General features: G+C 32.4%; 1 pseudogene; it reads right to left on the minus strand.

Annotated features, from left to right (window-relative positions):
• Window positions 1–11,777: 11,777 nt before the first annotated feature.
• On the minus strand, window positions 11,778–11,877 carry LOC122109897 (annotated as a pseudogene).
• Window positions 11,878–13,092: the final 1,215 nt, after the last annotated feature.

Here is a 13,092-nt window from a genome sequence, read left to right on the forward strand (position 1 = left end):
GGATTACAGGCGTGAGCCACCAGTGCCCGGCATCATCAAAATTATTATTAACATCAAAATGATAACTATTGAAAGTCTGATATGTATCTATGATTTTGCGATTATTTGTTTTTTGATTAATAATTTTAATGTTACCACTGTGCATGCATCCATATTAAAATTTTGAACAAATAGACAAAAAAACTAAAGCATATCAGGTAGCTTGACTATGTGCTTATAACAAATTATGGAATAGATTTTTGAAGTATTGCAAATTCCTAACCAGTATGAATTAACTTCCTCTCTCCCCACCACCACACACAAGTGTTTATGAGTTTGAACAGAATTATTTCAAGTAATGTACTGCAAATTTTACTATAATATCATGTGTATATCTGAACTTCCTCTGAACGTAATAAACTCTACATTCTATTGGAATATTAGTTATTTTATTCTAAGAAACTTTCGGAAAATAGAGTGTATATCTTTAAATGAAAAAGTTAAAAAATATTAGCATAAAATTTTAGAGGGAGTCTGTCTTCAGAAATATATATACACACACACACACACACACACACACACACACACACACACATATATACATATATATTGTATGTAGAAAGGCATAGATTTTAGAGATTATTTTTCACCAGAAATATATACATATACCTAAATTTATGTGTAGAAAGATGTACATTATAGTGAAACAAAAATCTTAAAACATAATTAAAATTTAAAAAATACATCAAACCAAGTGCCATTGACTCACGCCTATAATTCGAACTATTCTGGGTAATGAGATCTTAGAATTGTGTTCAAAACTATCCCAGTCATAAAAGTACTTGTTAGATTCTTATCTCCAATTGACCACTAAAAACAGGAGTTAGCTCTGTGCCTCAAGTTGTAGAGTGCTGCCTTTGAGCATAAAAAGGCTTAGGGACAATGCTCAAGCCTTGCAAACAACAACGAGAACAAAAAGAACAAGAACAACAACAACAGCATATATCACATTAATTTCATAAAAACATCTTTTAACTGCTGTGAACATTTCTGAGAATGCTTCTTTAGCCTACATCGGGGGAAGACTGGATGGGGGGCGGGGGGTTGTATGGAAAGGGATGGGAAGGGGAAACAAAGGAGGAGGCAACAGTGCTTGTTAAGAAGTGTACTCATTATCTCGCCCATGTAATTTCAACCCCTCTGTACGGTATTTTCACAATAAAAAAAAAAGAAACATGAATATATGCCCCTGCAAAATGTTAAGTAACAATTATAGAATAAAGTTCGTTTTCGACATAACGACTTGTACATCTCATTGTTGCAATGGGTCCACCTGCATCCCTATTTAATTGTAACCACTCTGTACAGTATTTTCACAATAAAAAAATCTTCTATTTAAAAAAAAAAGTATAGAATATTTACCTCTATGTTATAGACATGAATATTTAGATTGCTTAAGATATTTAGGTAATGTTTAGGAATTAAAAATAATGATAATATATTGGGTCTTGTCATTTTTTCTATTTTATGATAGTAATAAAATGATATTTGCAATGATAATATAAAATTTCTCTTGTTTGTTATTTGAATTATAATAAGAGATAAACATTTTAAAATATTTCCATAGGAAAGGATCATTTTACTGGTATCAATTCTTTTGTAATTTCAAAACAATTAAGAAAATTATTCCAAGGCTGTTTTGCTCTAAGACTATATTTGTTTTCTTGTTCGAGTTTTCATATGTTAGTAGAAATTAAAATTCCAAAAATTCAATGGATATTGGCATTCAGGAACATCTTCAAAGATACTAATATTGGAGTTCCTTAATTGGAATTGTTTTATTTCATTTGTTATTTTCACAAATAAATCAAGATTATTGTGTATTTTGTTTCTTTTCACTGCTATTGGCTCTTATCTTGAGAATACTTTTTTCTAGCAAAGAAGAGGAAAGCAATTGGATTGAGCAAGTAACATGGCTTTCGTAAAATGTACATGCATAGACTTAAGTCTTCTGTCATTTGCTAAAAGTTTCTTCCAGAAAATGTTATCAATTACTTATAAGTGATGCATAATTCCTAGATATTCCAGTCATCACATACACTTTTTGATTGAGTTATCTCTGTATAAACTAAAAAAAATACCAAAATAAACAAAATAAACAGAATCACATCTTAGTTTTAAAACTGTAATTTACAAAGAATTTTTAGCCAACAACGAAAACATCTTTTTAGGTATTCTGCAATTTGTGTGAATTATTTTTAACCATATATATATATATATATATTTTTTTTTTTTTTGCTGACATGAAATTCACATGTAATATATTTATCTCCTTTTATTGTATACATTTTAGTGCTTTGGAAGTGAATGGTACAATCAGAGGTTTTCCAAGCCTAATTTTCACAAACTTGCATTTCTTCAAATAGAAATGCTATAATTTTATTGAACCCTAAGATATGTATTAAATCTTTTTTTCATGCATTTTTTTGTAACGCATTTATAAGATTGTTGCTTTGTATGTCCCTCCCCCACAGTATAACCCCTGCTTTCATTGTATTTGATGTCGGTATAATTTGTGGAGGGGAAGGGGAAAAACGAGTCGTTTAAATAAGGATACAGGTGGACCCGTTGCAGCAATGAGAAGTACAAGTTGTCAAGTCGAAAACGAACTTTACAACTTTGGTGAGGGGGGAAGGATTGGGTGGGGGGTGGGGGGAGGCTGGGAAGGGATGTGAAGGGTAAAAACAGGAGGATGCTACAATGCTTGATAGGAAATGTACTCATTATCTTGCCCATGTAATTGTAACCCCTCTGTACAGTATGTTCACAAAAATAAAAATAAAATAAAATAAAATAAAATAAAAAAACAAATGCTGCAAATTTTAGAACAGACATTAAAATAGATACAAAATTAGGTTACAGGAATTTGTCCTCCATATATCCTTTATAGTGTGTCTTTTCAAAATTTGTTTTGGGGATTATTTCCAGATTCTCACACATACTATTCAAGTGCACTGTCAATGAACTACATTCCCTGTCCAAATAAGTTTTTTACTTCTTTTTACTAATACATAGAAGTGTAATGGCTGGATCATATACAATTCTCTTTGACCTTTAGAAGACTTGAAAACTTGCTTGCAATATTGATTGCAGTATTATACAAATCATTCTGCTATCTAGAGTATATCAATTTCTCCGCAAATGCATTACTATATTTTCTGTCATCTTTTTATATTATGGTCATAGAAATGAGTTTTATTTTTATTTTTTCTTAGATACTAAAGAGGAGTTTAATTCATTTTCTCTTCTTATTGACCATTAATGTACATATGTTCTTTAAAGAAATAACCTGTTTAGGAAAAAATTTATATGTAATTAGAAGATATAAAAGTAGTTAAGACTCAAGATCAATGTCGAATTAACATTGTAGCATTAACAAATATGTGCCCTCTATCCGTTGGATATGTTTTCACTTTTTTCATAGAATTATGAAAGGTCATCAGTTGATATTAACCCATTTATTCTTGCTTTTTTTTTAGCCACTAATGTTTTCCATTTCAAATGTTTAGAAACCTTTACTGATCCAATGCCATGAATTTTTACATTTACATATTATCAGTTTTTATATCTCACATTTAGTTTGATAATCATTTTTTATTTTAAATTTTTGTATAATGTTTAAGGTAGTAGTCCAAGATCATTATTTAAATCTAGAGAAGCAATAGTGCCAATACACCTATTTTAAATTCTATTTTTATTTGATAAAGTTCATGGCATCCTTTTAAAAATCTTTTGACCATAAAACTAAGAATTTATTGTTAATAAATCTGTTACATTCTTCTGGGTGTCAGTTCTTATAGTAGAGCTATTTTGTCCTCACTACTAAACATGGTAATAAGATTCAAATCTAGTATGAGGTCTCAAGCTACACCATTTTACAAGATTGTTCTGAATGATCTGTATTCCTTGAACTTACATGTGAGTTTATTGAGCAGGTGGACCAATATCCAATAACACAGTTATCTAGATGTTTGATAGTCACTCATATTTTGCACCTTGTGAAAACACAAGGCCCCAGAGATTATATATAGAAAAATGTCTTTAGAGAATGCTTGAAGCCACTAAAATTAATTTAGGAATGAGTTAAAATTTAGATAACACTACAGCATAATATACCTGAATGATAAAGACTTGAGAGCTGTACTACAGAGGAGAGTGAGAGGGGACAGAATGATGGACCATATAGGAGCTGTATGCCATTAGTATTTTGTTTCAAAAGACAGAAAGACGACAGAGAAGAGAAGCAGGAAAATAATCAACTGTCCTGAAACAAGTTTCTTTTTAATCCACCTAATAGTGTGGGCTGAGAGTCAGAGAAAATTGGAAAAATAAAATAGAAAATAAAGCATTGTATAGACCTCTTACAATGTAAAGAAATTGTAATAGGAATATGATAATTATTTTCCAAAGAAATAAGAGAAAGAATAAGTAAGTCTAATGGCAAAATGAAGAGAGAAAAGAAGCAAAGTAAAACCTTTATCAATAACAAACACAAGGGTTTGAAAGTGGAAAGGCAGTAGAAATATTCTAAATAACAGTAAAATTTGCTAACGTGGATAGAACATGGATTACATTTTATCATATATAATTTTGAAAAATCACTAGTAATGAAAATTTAAAAGTCATAATTTAAAACACTACATTACAACTAGACAGTATAGTGCAGTGCAAAAACCTTGGCCTAGCATATGTGAAACCATGGATCTGACCCCCCCATCATTACAAAGTACACACAAAGCACACACACATACACACACACACAACCACACACACACACACACACATACACACACACAAACACACCATGTACACATATTTAGAATATTGATATTATTATATTAAACCGAGGAATTTATCACAAATACTAAAAGAAGGTTAATATATGAAATAATAATTTTGCTCATACTATTTAAAAGTTTAGGAGAAATAAAAGACAATATACTTGGATTCTTATAGAATAAGTAAATTGAAAATTAAGAAATAGAACACATGAGAACCTTTGCAAACATGTTTTAAGTAATAAACATTTTGAAACATGTATCGTTTTATTTTGACAAAAGATTGAGGTTACTTGTGTTTTAACTCAAGATTTAGAATATGATATCCAGGTGCGTGCTCCATATCTTGCTATTGATGGCTATATCTCTAATCATTTCACTATGGATATTTTTAGAATAAGGTCTCATAATTTCCCAGGCTCTCCCGAATTACAAACCTATTTGCAGTTCCTCCTATAGCTAGAAAATGAAGCCACAAATCACCATGCCCAGCTCAAACTTTTTTAATTCAAGTACAAGAAAGTAAATTTTCAAAAAGTGACCAGATAATGAAGCCTTTCTTAATAAAGTATGTGTTTCTTGAAAATACAGGTAGTATTTGTTACCTGGAAAAATATGTTTAGAACTATAAGAAAATAAATTTATTTAAATTCACCAACCATATAAAATTAAGAAAATAATTTTATCTATTCACATGTTAAATATTTTAAAAGCAAAATATATGTGTCTGATTAATTTACATGTGTGAAAATCATGCAATTAAATTAACTAATCCTACAGCTCTGAAAAAAGAATTACCCTAATGAAACAAAAGAAAATAAGTAATTAAGTTCAAAATTTGAAATTTAGAAAATAAAATGAAGTGTACTCTTTAGGTGACAAGTAAATGTAAACCTTCTGTATATCAATTTTATAATAAAAATGCATGAACAAAGAAAGAAAAAGTACCCATTGATCAATAGCAATTGCAAAAGCATCAGTAGTTGTATGAGTGTACAAAAAAATCGATGGAGGGGATAACAATGTTCCTTCCATAAGGAATGTACTCATTATCTTACTTATGAAAATGTAACCCCTAAGTAAATTACCTTGACAATAAAATTAAATTGAAATTAAAAATAAACCAAAGAATATACCAATTAAGAATTCTTAGATGGAATGCTCTTCCTCCATCAGAAAAAATGACATTGCCCCATTTTTTAGGAAATGGAAACACTTGAAAAAATTATATTGACTTAATTAAGCCAGGCCCAAAGAAACATAGGTTCCATGGTTTCCCTTATTTGCAATAACTAGTATTTGTCTGAGTCAAGTAGGAAAGGTCAGATAAGTTCATGTTAGATGAAATGAACCTCAATATAAGTATTCAAATTTTTTTTCTTTCATGCGATTATTTCCAACATATTTATGACATTATTTCTTTGTTGTTTTATATGTCCCTCCCCCACGGTATAACCCCTGCTTTCACTGTATTTGCTGTTGGTATAATTTTTGGAGGGGAAGGGAAAAAACAAATAATTTAAATAGGGATACAGGTGGGCCCATTGCAACAATGAGATGTACAAGAGGTTATGTCGAAAAACAAACTTTACAACTTTGGCTGTGGAGGGGCGGAGGATTGGGTTGGGGGGGAGAGGAGGGGATGGGGACGGATGGGAAGTGGAAACAAAGGAGGAGGCAACAATGCTTGATAAGAAATGTACTCATTGTCTTGCCCATGTAATTGTAACCCCTCTGTACAATATTTTAACAATAACAAAAATTCTTAGAAGCCATTGGTTAAAAACTTAGTAAAGAACTGCCCCAAGTACACAAGGAATATATTTTGATGATACAATTTAAATACTTAAACTTCAACAGAGAAGCAAAAAGTTTAAAAACTGTTACACAGTAAAGTAATAAATCAGTATATATTACTATAATAATCATTAGACGAATTTTTAGTGGTAGTCAAATATGTAAGAAATGAGGCAATTTGCCATTCGTTTGCACTTAAGAAGAGAGGAAGAATTTTCTAGGTCCTTTTAAATATATCATAAGTTTAACGAAGAAACTATTCTGCCATATCATATGATAATCAGATAAAGATTATATTAGAGCAAAGAACAGATGCTACTATGTTTTTGGATGTTAAGGTATATACTTATTTTGGTGGGGATTTCAACTTGGTGTATTGTTCTTGCTAGGCAGGCATCATATCAGTTGTTAATTTTAGGGTAGGGGTTCCCTTTCCACAAGAACATGCACCTGATCTGTCCTTTTAGCCTTCCCATCATCAAAGGCATCAGAGTTGCACTATCTACCATGGCTGGCCTTGATCCTGCAGTCCTTCCAATTTTAGTCTCTAGATAGTGCAAGATGGTGGAAATGATCCAATGTACCCAGTTATAGATTAAGGAAGTCCACTAAAATGTGGCCTGGGTTCTGTTCTCAAGCCTCCTAAGTAGTTAAGAGTACAGTTGGGAGCGCTGGTGCCAAGCAGTAAATATTTTTAAACAATTAGACATATATGACTTAGACTTGTGATTACCTCAGGAAAAGTATAAAACAGCAGTGAAGCATAGAGTACAGGCAGCATTTTAACAAGCTACTCAGAGACTGAATCAGCTTAGCTAGCTACTCGGGAGTCTGAGATCTGAAGACCACTGTTCAAAGCCAGTCCAATCATGACAATACATGTGATTATCTCCAAAAAACCATAAGTGGAGTAGTGGCTTAAGTGGTAGACCACTCTCCTTGACCAGAAGCTTTGGGATAGTGTCTAGGCACTCTCAAGCCTCAGCAATGAATAATGCATGCATGAGCAATGCACATGCGTGTGTGTGTACACGCACATGTGTGCATGCACACACACACAGAAATGATTATTTCAATGCAGAGTTCTTTAATTTTTTACCGTGCTGTACTTTATTTCCCTGTATTAGTTCACCAATCAACAAAGTCAGCTAAGCACCTATTTACATACAACTCATCATGTTTCTCTAAAGTCTACTCTCTTTTTGGAAGCCTGCTTTTATTTGACATAAAAGTAAATTATTCAGGAGGTCAAGTAATCTCCCTCAACTCTGTAGTGTTACCTGATTTTTTAGGCTCTCCCTAGCAATATGATTCTGTGAAATCCTGCATCAAGCAGCGTATTTCATTCACGGGAAGGGAAGCCTATGTCAAACAATTAGTAATAGGTTTTTCTCCTCCTGGCAAGCATCTGAGTTTTATTATATTTGTATAATTCATGATAAGTCTGTGAATGCCAAAGACTGCTGTGAAAATAAAAAGACCCTTCTCAGTGATAAGCATTTGTGTACCATTCCTAGATATGAAGATGTTTAAATATTACTGAAATTGGTTTGGAATAAATAAAGTTCAGCTTGACTATCTTGAGAAAGAAGAATTGGTTTCTCAGCACTTTAGGTAAGAACTTGAGTGAAAGAAACCAAATGAAAAATGAGGAACCACTGAATACATATATTCAAATGAAACAAACGAACCCAAAAAAAACACAAATTAATTCAGTACTCAAGAACCTGCAGGAAATGCAAAGATTTATTTAAAAAATCAGCTATGGTAAGCTTATGAAAAACCTGACTATATGGGAGTCTACTGTTGTGAGGATAGTGGTTAAAGCCCAGACTGGACATAAAGATCTGTACACAATGCTAGACACCTGTTAATCTAAATTCCAGGAAGAATAACATCAAGTGGACTGAGCCCATGATCATACACAAGTAGGAAGCCAGATTCTATCTGAAAATTAATCTGGATAATTTAGGCCTGGGGGCATGACAAACTGGTAAGAACACCCATTTAGGAGACACAAGACACTATATTCAAACTTTAATATTATGGATGTTAAAAGAAAAAAGCTATGACTTCAAAGAATTGGAATAATTGTAAGATTTGAGTATTTGTGGGGAGAAAAATCCATTAGAGAGATACAGTGAACCCATGTTTCAATGCTTTCTACTAAAGTGATAATGTTATGTGGTACTCCAGACATAACAGAGTTACCTTGCAAAAATAACTGAGCATGGATGTGCATTTGGGTGATGAAAATACTCTATTTACATAGGTATTATTTAAATAGATTTTTTCGGTAGATAGTAGTTTTTGAAATAAGAGCCTGGGTGATATCCCTGAGCATTTTCTCCACATGTGACCACTTAATTTATTTTTAATTGATTAATTAATTAATTAGTTTGATGCTAATACTAGAGCTTGAAGTCAGGGCCTGGCTCTGTCTCAGAATTTGTCATTTTTTTGTTTTAATTTTCTCAAGGCTAGCATTCACTGCTTGTACCATAGCTCCAGTTCTAGCTCCATAGCTCCATTTCTAGCTTTTGCTGGTTACTTTCAAATCAAGATCTAATGGACTTTTTTTTCTTGGTCTGGTTTCAAACCACAATTCTCAGATTTCTTCTTGCTGATTAGCTAGGGTTAAAGCCATGATCCACCAGTGTGGCTTCTACTTTTTCCTCTATACTTATTTAATGCACATATTTAGATAATAATATAAAACTGAGAGTATAGAAGTAAGATGTACAGTCATGATATTGTCCTGTCACAAATTCAAGTTAGTAAAGTAAATTTCTTCCTAAGACCATACAAAACAATACCATAATATAGTGTAAGAGAACTCAGTATTGAACAGACGAGCTTTAAGAGCTTTATAATAGATCCATTATTTATTGTTACTCAACATTAGGAAAAATGTATAATGCAGTAAGTAAAATGGAAGTCCTTTGGAAGACTACTTAAATTCCTTGTTTTTTAAAAGACACTTGTTTTCATCTAAAAAAAATAGGCCTGTCTATTGTCTTCGTGTGATTTTGATGATTGAATATGCTTAATGAAAAGTCAAACTGTATTAGTAGTCCTTTATTATCAATTCTGACTTTTTCTTTTTGGAGAATATAATGATCAAAGCAATAGTTCAGAATCAGCAAGCAAGAGGTCAGAATCATGCTTCCAGTGCAAGTGGGTCACCAGTAAGTAATCCTCAATACCACTTTCCACAAAGTTTTCTCACAGATACAATCAGCCTGCCTTTTCTAGCTGCTTTCCTAGCCTGTACCTATTCCTTCATTGTACAGGAAAAGTGTGATTCAACTGATTTCAGTCAGATCTGTTACTAGTGCTATCAAGGATTTAGATTCTTATGTAGGCTATTAAAAAGGTATTTACTAATTTCAAGTAAATACATAAATTCTATTTCCATCTTTTTTTAAAAAAAAATTCTGCTTGTTCTATAAATTGATCAGAGGCATGGATTTTGTGGATAGCTCATCTCTGTCTTTCATGGCTCTCATAGATAATATGATTGCTCCATAATTATCCTAATTTATATTGTTTTATATTTTGGGTTGCATCATTTCACTTTCTGCACTGCCATTTCCCAAATCATTTATATAGGAGGCATTATTTCACATTTTCTCATTCCTAGAATAAGTTGCACATGAGGACACCACTGGTCCTCATTTTCAGTCTGTACCTTTGAATATGGAGGAACATCTTTCCTCTGCTCTCCATTTATTCCCTAATCTCCAGTTAGAATAATTTCGAATAGTAAAAATGGAAAAAGAAAATAAATCATGGTGAAAAAACATAGGCAGAGAATTCACCAGATATTTCTGACCAGTTCAACCAACATGAACTATTAGGGAAATACATGGACACCTCATTTCCACTGGCACTCAATGTATCTGGTTAGGCAATTCTAATGAAGATGAGGAACAAGACGAAAATGTGAGGAATGATAAAAATTGCAAGAAAAAAAATGGAGAAGGATCCAAGCAAATTTCTTCTTTGGGCTGCTGAAAATAACCAGCTTACTACAGTGCAGAGAATACTTTCCAAAAAGGCTACTCATGTGAATACTAGGGATGACGATGAGTATACCCCTCTTCATCGGGAAGCCTACAGTGGACACTTAGACATTGTCCGTGAGTTGGTGGCTCAAGGGGCACATGCAATAACTGTAGATGGCTGGACACCCCTGCACAGTGCATATACGTGTAATAATACCAGAGTGGCTTCTTTCTTCTTCATGATGCAGATACCAATGCCCAAACTAAACGCTTTTTGACCCCCTTGCATCTTGCTGCTGGTAATTGAGATAGCAAAAATACACTGGAACTGTTGAACCAATATGTCAAACCAGGTCTGAAGAACCACTTGGAAGAAACTGCATTTGATATTACCAAAAGGATAAGTATGTATCACTACCTCTTTGAAGTTGTGGAAGGCTGTACAAATTGTTCTCCTAAATCCTAATGATTCGGTTAATTTTCTTAAATTTCAAAAATGTCATTAATTCCTTTTTGTCAATACAACATATTTTCACAATCCAAATAAAAACAATATCTTATAGTAACAATTCATGGATTCTGTGGAGTTCTTCAAAGTGAATTGTCTGCTTTTGATCTCAAAATGTATTCAAGAGTTTTTGTATACATCTATAATGATTTATGCAGAGTTTGTGATTTTGTTGATCGGAAATAATTTTAACTTATCTGTTGAAATGAGTAGTATAGAAACTAAAGATATTTCTGGTGTTTGTCTGAAAAAGTATATTTTAAAATATTCTATATTCTATGTTTGCATAGTGTCCATAATCTATTTTATTCTCTCCTAGATATAATACATTGAATTCTACATTGTTTTATAACATATAGTTTCATTAATGTGTCCTTTCAGATTGCATTCCATACAGAAACAGTTTAAGATTCCTTTTTTTTCCCATAGGTCCTTTTAGTATTATATTTCTTTGGGATAAAACAACAATGTTGTCTAATTTCAAAAGTTGTGTAAAGGTTATGCTATGTAAAGGCCTTTCTAAGGTGAAAATTTAATACACTGATGTCAAAGTAACTTTTAATTATATGAATTAGGTGTATTGTTACACTCGTAATTTTGTAATCAACTTTTTAATAGCTGTTTTTCATTTCTTGCATCTGAAGAATGAAAAATTTTGAATACTTCACGAATTTTCATATCATCCTTGTACAAGTGCCATGTTAATCTCTGTATTGTTGTAATTTTGGTATACAAGCTGCTGAAGAATGTAGTATCCTGTAAATTTTAGTAGTTAATGATGAAATATTTATACAGGCTTATATGCTTAGGTGCCTATTTGTAACAAGGAAACCTTATTGTTCCTAAAAATGCTATTAATCTTATTTCCCTAAAATTCTGTGAATAGTTGAAAAAAATATGTTGTACAGTTGATTGCTCACATTTGCAATTTTTTTGTCAATGGCTATTTTAAGTCTTTTTCACTTAGAATTTGATCAAACTTTCAAGTATTAATAGCTAAGTCCAAAGGAGACGGCTTTTTCAAGTACTTATTTATCCAACTGTGTTAGATCTGTGGAGCCAGTGGATTCAAAGTAAGCCTTGTTTAAGAGCTACTTCTAAACATATGCAGCTGAGATTTTCCCAAATGAGGTCTTACTGGCACAAATGTCTACCTGACCCTTTACCCTTCTTCCATGTAGGAATAGACCAACCAGAATATCTTACTCTGACAGCATAGATTGTATTAGTGGAACAAATCTAATCTTAGTTACAAGGGATCATAGAGAGATGAACAGTTCAGCCAGAACTGTTCATACTAGAAGGCATTTTATCAAAATATGATTGTTTATGATACCTACCTTTTCAAATGTAGCTAAAACCAAGAAAGTGAAAAATTGTTCATATTCATGATTACCTAATGTCTTGGCCTGTCTACCTTCCAAAAAGGCAGGAACTTACACTACTGCCATTTTATCACCAAATATTTTCATAGTTGCAAGAGAAGTCCATATATTTCTCTTCAATATTAGGTCTTAAATTGGTAATGTTTTTTATTATTATTTTTATTTTTATTGTGAACAAAATGTACAGAGGGGTAACATTACATGGGCAAGATAATGAGTACATTTTTTATCAAGTATTGCAACCTCCTCCTTTGTTACCCTTCACATCCCTTCCCAGCCTCCCCCCGACCCCCACCCAATCCACCTCCCAACCAATGTTGTAAAGCTCGTTTTCGACATGACAACTTGTACTTCTCATTGTTGCAACAGGTCCACCTGTATCCTTAAACGACTTGTTTTTCCCTTTCTCCTTCACAAATTATACCGACATCAAATATAGTGAAAGCAGGGGTTATAATCTGGGGGAGGGACATACAAAGCAACAAAAAGATAATCTTATAAGTGCGTTAGAAACAAATGCATGAAAGAAAAAAAACATTTAAATACATATCTAAGGATTCATTTTCCTAACATCACAT

The sequence above is a fragment of the Dipodomys spectabilis genome, unplaced genomic scaffold, assembly GCF_019054845.1.
Source record: "Dipodomys spectabilis isolate Male_0828 unplaced genomic scaffold, ASM1905484v1 ptg000070l, whole genome shotgun sequence".
NCBI classification, from domain to species: domain Eukaryota; kingdom Metazoa; phylum Chordata; class Mammalia; order Rodentia; family Heteromyidae; genus Dipodomys; species Dipodomys spectabilis.